Source organism: Tachypleus tridentatus, chromosome 8, assembly GCF_004210375.1.
Source record: "Tachypleus tridentatus isolate NWPU-2018 chromosome 8, ASM421037v1, whole genome shotgun sequence".
Classification (NCBI taxonomy): Eukaryota; Metazoa; Arthropoda; class Merostomata; order Xiphosura; family Limulidae; genus Tachypleus; species Tachypleus tridentatus.
In genome coordinates, this window is record NC_134832.1 from 117,127,451 (window position 1) to 117,133,450 (window position 6,000).

A 6,000-nucleotide genomic window follows, 5' to 3' on the forward strand; every position below is an offset into this window, starting at 1 on the left:
TATTTATAATAATATCATTTCTCTCTCTTTTCTTTTATTTCAGAAACATAGTTTACTGCCTGAAAATGAAACCGTAAGTTTTATCAAGCTTATAATGGAATATTTATTTCTAGGAAATTTCTTTCGTAAGTAAAATGCATATATTAAGTGAACCGTGTTTTACTTCGTGTTAAGTAATGTAAAGTTTACAATTATCTTAGTTTTAAAATAAGATAAAATGTTTTAAATATTAGAAACAAGTATTTGTAAAGCCAGTCTTATACAGATAGAATAACAAATATAGAAAATATGTATGTGATCTTATAGCTTATATTCCTATACTTACTAAGTCTGAATGTATTTGCTTACCACATATTTTACGAACTTGTAGATAAAACATAAAATAAATCTTATAACCTAAGCGCTTCGATTTAGCTTCACAGATGAATTGGATTGAATTGTGTATTTTCTAAAGCATCATATGTTAGAACTACTCTCAGCTTTACATTATGATAAAAAAAACAACAAAAACGGACGAGTCGGTGTTACACTTTTTCATCCACGAGCGTAAAAGGAATACACATTCAAGGAAAGCAAGTTACAGTCTCGCACTAACATTAAAAAAAAAAATAAAAAATCACGTGGTCTGTAGTTTACCTCGCCATTTTGAATGTCAAGTGCTTACATTCGTCTTAGGTGGAAAACAACAAATTTGTTCTCTAATATAGTGTTACAAAATGGTGTAAATAATCTCAGCAGTGTTCATAAGGATACATCATGAAACTGAATGGCCGTACAACTTGAGATCTGTATCTTTTGTCAAAGGCGATGTTTTTGCCATAAACATGTAAAGCTTTATCATATATTGTAATGATATAGACTGCTGTTGATTATTCGACGTCAAATATGGCGACGTTGGTGAATCAGTAAGTTTTGTGACGTCGCGTGCAAGAGCTCTATATTTAAATTTTATTTAAGCCAATGTTGCATAATGGGTTATTGTGTTGTGTGTACAGCAGGGTTCGAATTGCGAATGTGAGCCTTATAATTCTTCAACCTTAATGCTAAACGACAGGTGGACGTATTTATTTAGGATTGTTAATTCTAGTGTTTTCATTTTTCATTGTTTTAGGTCTTAAATCTCAGTATTATCGATAAAGTTAAAACCTTACCATAACCTAATCATTTAATGATATTCGAATTTACATTTTATGATATGTAATGCCTAAACTGGTCAAACATGATCCGTTGAACAGCATAATTATGTGATATTACAGCAAAATTAATAACTAATTTGATTATATTTATCTTTTCTAGCCCTATAAGTGTCCTATCATACTGTATAAGTTCACTGAGAAAGTACTGTCCTTTAGCTATTGCTCTTAACATGCTCATTACTATAAAATTAATATTATTAAGTAATATATCTTCTATTTCTATAAATGTAATGCATCTACCTTAATTCGGAGATTAAGTGATCAAACTGTAGTACAGCACGCTTAAGCAATACATTAAGCTTTAGCAATACTATAAACTCATACAGAATCCATATAAATAGTATATTTGTGTTTGTTTGGCCAGAACTTTTCTTCCAAATTTTTCGATCAAATACTACAACTCTCATATCATTAAGTAGGTCCAGTTCAGAATCACCTTATCTGATCTTTGCTTAGTCCGTCTCTTCAATACAACGAGTATGGTACATAATGGCACAATGTTGTCATTATTACATGACGACTGGTCTCGATTTCAACTTTAGTCACTTTCGTTTCATTTATTTGCAAAGTATTTCACACAAACAACACTTAATATGAAACTTCCTACAAATGAAAATCACACTAAATATAATTTCTCTGAGACTTCCCGAGTTATTTAGATCTAAAAATATGTATGTGAAGTTCTCTAAAATCATACGCTTGTCATTCAGTGAACATTGGTCCTACAGGGCCAGACGGTTAAGGCGCTCGACTAGTACTTTGAGGGTCACGGGTTCGAATCCCTGTCATACCAAACATGCTCGCCCTTTCAGCCGTGGGGGCGTTATAATGTTACGGTCAATCCCACTATTCGTTGGTAAAAGAGTAGCCCAAGAGTTGACGGTGGGTGGTGATGACTACCTGCTTTCCCTCTAATTTTATACTGTTAAATTAGGGACGGATAGCGCAAATAACCCTCGTGTAGCTTTGCGCGAAATTCAAAACAAACCAACCAAATTATTGATCTTACCTATAATGCCTGTAAGATAGCGTAGCTTAAAGAGCTTGCGTGAAAATGATAGAATTAGGAAAATTCAAACTATGGACATGAAAACTACCGAAAACATTTTGTATTAACATTCTTTTAACTTTCTACAGATCGTGCATAGCTTTAACTTTTTAAAACGGGGCTGAGTGTGATCTGGTAACTAGTGAGCTCAATTGTGGATTTTCGAGAGTCACTCGCGTCCTATTTCCGGAACAAAAAAAAAAATCATTATTCGATCATACAAGAAATGGCAGTGGTTACTGTTTACTAGCTGCTTTTTCTTTAGTCTCTCAGTTCAAAATTAGGTACGGGTAGCCCAAATAACCTCGAGTAGCTTCGGTGAATATCCAAAAACAAAACATTTTTAACACGGTCCACCAAGCGGTAACTGTTACGTCCGTTCTGTTGTATGTTATAAGAGCACTAGAAATTACTTTCTAATTAGTACTTCGCTACGGTATTAAAAGAAGGAGACAGTTATCTCAGACTTTACTAAACGTTTCTACATGTGTATGTGTGTGTGTACATATATATATATAGAGAAAAAGTAATTTAATAAATTATATAAAATTGTTCTTGAGTTATAGAATGATATAAGGCACACCGCTACCACGAACATGTATACTATTATCTTTAGGTCATGAACAACATAGCAAAGTTAATGACATATCATATAGAAGTGTTAATTAAGTAATCATTTTTTATAATATTTACCAATATTACATTAGTAATTAACATGTTGGAATCGTTATTTACTTCTTTCAAGTTGCTTTACATAGTTGAAATTAAAGACAGTTACATGGACAAAAATAAGCTTCGAGGTGGGGGTTTAATTAATACACAACATTTCCCTTTCGTTAAATAACAGCACAATAAATTATAAATGATGATACAAATAATGTGGGGTTTATAGAGGGTGTGACCCATGCGATTGTATGGGGGTCTTGAGCATCAAATGATTTCGAGTTCCAATGAAAAGGGCCTCATTTACAGTTGGTACTGCCTTTAATGTGCAGCTTTCCCGCTTCTCGAAATAAAATGAAATTCAGTTTTAAGTTTAATAGTTAATTTCTATATAAAACATAACGAGCGCATTATAAATATTCATATACGCCTAACTCCAAGATAATAACACAATGCTATCGAAAATTATGTCTTGTTTGTATTTATCAGTATTATATGTCCATCTGTCTCACCATCATCACAACTAATTGTTTGTTCGAAATCCAACTGCTACTTTATTATTCAACTTTATTTCTGTAAGTTAAGCGATTAAACTTTTTGCTGCTTTAAGTGAAACGATTGTTTGTTTGTTTTTGAATTTCGCACAAAGCTACTCGAGGGCTATCTGTGCTAGCCGTCCCTAATTTAGCAGTGTAAGACTAGAGGGAAGGCAGCTAGTCATCACCACCCACCGCCAACTCTTGGGCTACTCTTTTACCAACGAATAGTGGGATTGACCCTCACATTATAACGCCCCCACGGCTGAAAGGGCGAGCATGTTTGGCGCGACGGGGATGCGAACCCGCGAGCCTCAGATTACGACTCGCGCGCTTAAACACACTTGGCCATGCCGGGCCTAAGTGAAACGAATATGATTGCATACTGTCTAAAAATGCATTCTAAAGACGGGTGTCATGGGTATTAAAATTTAATCACAATAAAGTAGAAAACATCATAAAGTTTGTATAAGGCCTTACAAATTTACAAAAAGAAATACTGTGTTTTGAAAGTATATTAAAAATTACTAATTTGATTTTTAAAATTCAGCTTTTACAAAATCTTTGTTTCTTGAAATACGGTAGATTTTTTAAAAGAAAGCTCCATACAGACAGCAATGATTTGTAAAAGAAATCTAATTTATAAAGTAGAATTTGAATACACACGTTTACGTAAATGTAAAAAGCGTCTTCTGTTTTTTAACTTATATTCTTTACACAATTTCCCACGCTCTCAAATAACGCAGAATCGAGTGAAACAACAACAACAAAAGTACACACGGGAATAGAAGATAATGGCGCAATAACTTACTTTGAACAGTAATTTCGTCCCTTCACTCTTTAGGCCTATATTTTCTCGTAAATTCGCTATCAGACGTACACAATGTTTAAAAAACGTTATCACAGTCTACAACACAGACTACATGTTCGCTATAGAAACACAAGTAATGTTATGTATGAATCTGAAAGTTCACCAGTGGTAGTAACCGTCAAGCCTAAATCACATGTTAACAGAAATAGGGGATTACTCAGAGACATGCTAAACCGGTGAATCAGTCAGGTCATTGTTTTTCTTTAAATAGTTACACTTGTCGTGTTTGTTTGGATACCAAGCATGAAACTAAGATTCAGTCAACGTCATCGTTGACTTACAAAATATTATTCTTTTATATTTTTTTTTATTTCTTAGTCAGAGTTAAGTCATAGCTGCTATCATTAGAAGTTGACTCAAGCTGAAGGTATCGACTACGTTCAACAATGACCCAGCGTGCAAGCCTTGACGGGAACTTCGTCTCATTAGAGACTTAATTACCGATACGAGCATCATGATTATTAGAAGATATCTCAATAGACCAGATGGTTAAATGTAGGACACAATGATTGTGTGTGGGTGTAAACCAGAGGTGGAACGACAGTTAGAATTGCACGTGTTGCTTGTGGTATCCGAGGCTACAGTGTAAACACAGATAACCAACAAGTGCTTGGGAAATTTATAAAAGTTAAAAAAAAGTTATTTGACTTTTGTATATATAGTTTTTTTGGAATAATAATAATAAATAGTGAGTGAGATTCGTATATGGCTGTAATTAAGTTTTTTATATATGTATACACTATTCATACAGGCCCGTACACAATGTTTGAATGGAAAGTTCTAATTTATGAAATTCGGAAGCCAACACATACTGTACGAAACATAATCATGCAAAGCATGTTAGTGCTATGGGAGTCTAGGGACATGACCCCCCCAGAAAATATGGGAAAATAGGTATTATGAGGTTAAAACTGGAAGCAATTTACATGAAATATAACCTTAAACAATTAGATGGATATTCATAAAAAAACAACAACAAACATTCAAGACATTAAATACCATAAGCACCTAAGCAATGACTATATAACTTTCTGCACCACTAAAATATTAGAACGGCTACCTCCACACTCCTCGTGTTATAATATCCGAAATTGAGAACAAAAATCGTCATGATTGACAGGAATTCATTTAATCTATAAAGTATATAAATATTAGTACTGTTGGTTATGCTTTCGATAATTGGTTGTCCTATGATTGATTTTAAGTGTATAAGTCAGTAATTATTTTTAGTAATATTTAAAATTAGAACTAGTTCCAAGAAAAGAACAAAAGTATTGTGTAATTAGCATATCAGGGATTACGAGAGAAGTGAAAACAAAGTCCCATCAACCATATTGTTATAAGTTATAATTTGTTTGTTTGCCAGAGGAAACATTGGGTCATAATGACGATGTTAAAATCTAAAGGTCTAATAATCTAGGCCTGGAATGTCTGGACGTTTATAGAAGATTTGACGTCAAGTTTTTTAGTCTATTCGAAGTTAGATTAAGAAGACGGATGAGTCAGCCAATAAGCTAAGTAAGTAACACTGTAGAATGAATCAGTCAGTGTGTTTACATTTCTGGATCTTGGCTAGCTATCGTGCATATTCAGTTACTTCGCGCAAATAAGTTAATCTTTACGTTACTAGTGCACAAATTATCGGGATCCTTAGGCCTAAATTATTATAACACTGTACAAGTGAAG

At 33.5% G+C, this 6,000-nt stretch overlaps 2 long non-coding RNA genes across 3 annotated transcripts in view; one reads left to right on the plus strand and one right to left on the minus strand.

Moving 5' to 3' along the window:
* The window catches only part of LOC143223293 (uncharacterized), a 162,007-nt gene extending 157,563 nt beyond the window's left edge, over positions 1-4,444 (minus strand). For both annotated transcript variants that reach the window (XR_013012802.1, XR_013012801.1), the window contains exon 1: positions 4,255-4,444. This is a non-coding gene — a long non-coding RNA (uncharacterized LOC143223293). The remainder of the gene's footprint in view (positions 1-4,254) is intronic.
* LOC143223292 (uncharacterized) lies at positions 630-5,018 on the plus strand. The gene is made up of 2 exons (XR_013012800.1): positions 630-905; positions 4,633-5,018. It is a non-coding gene; the product is annotated as an uncharacterized LOC143223292 (long non-coding RNA).
* The last annotated feature ends 982 nt before the right edge of the window (positions 5,019-6,000 follow it).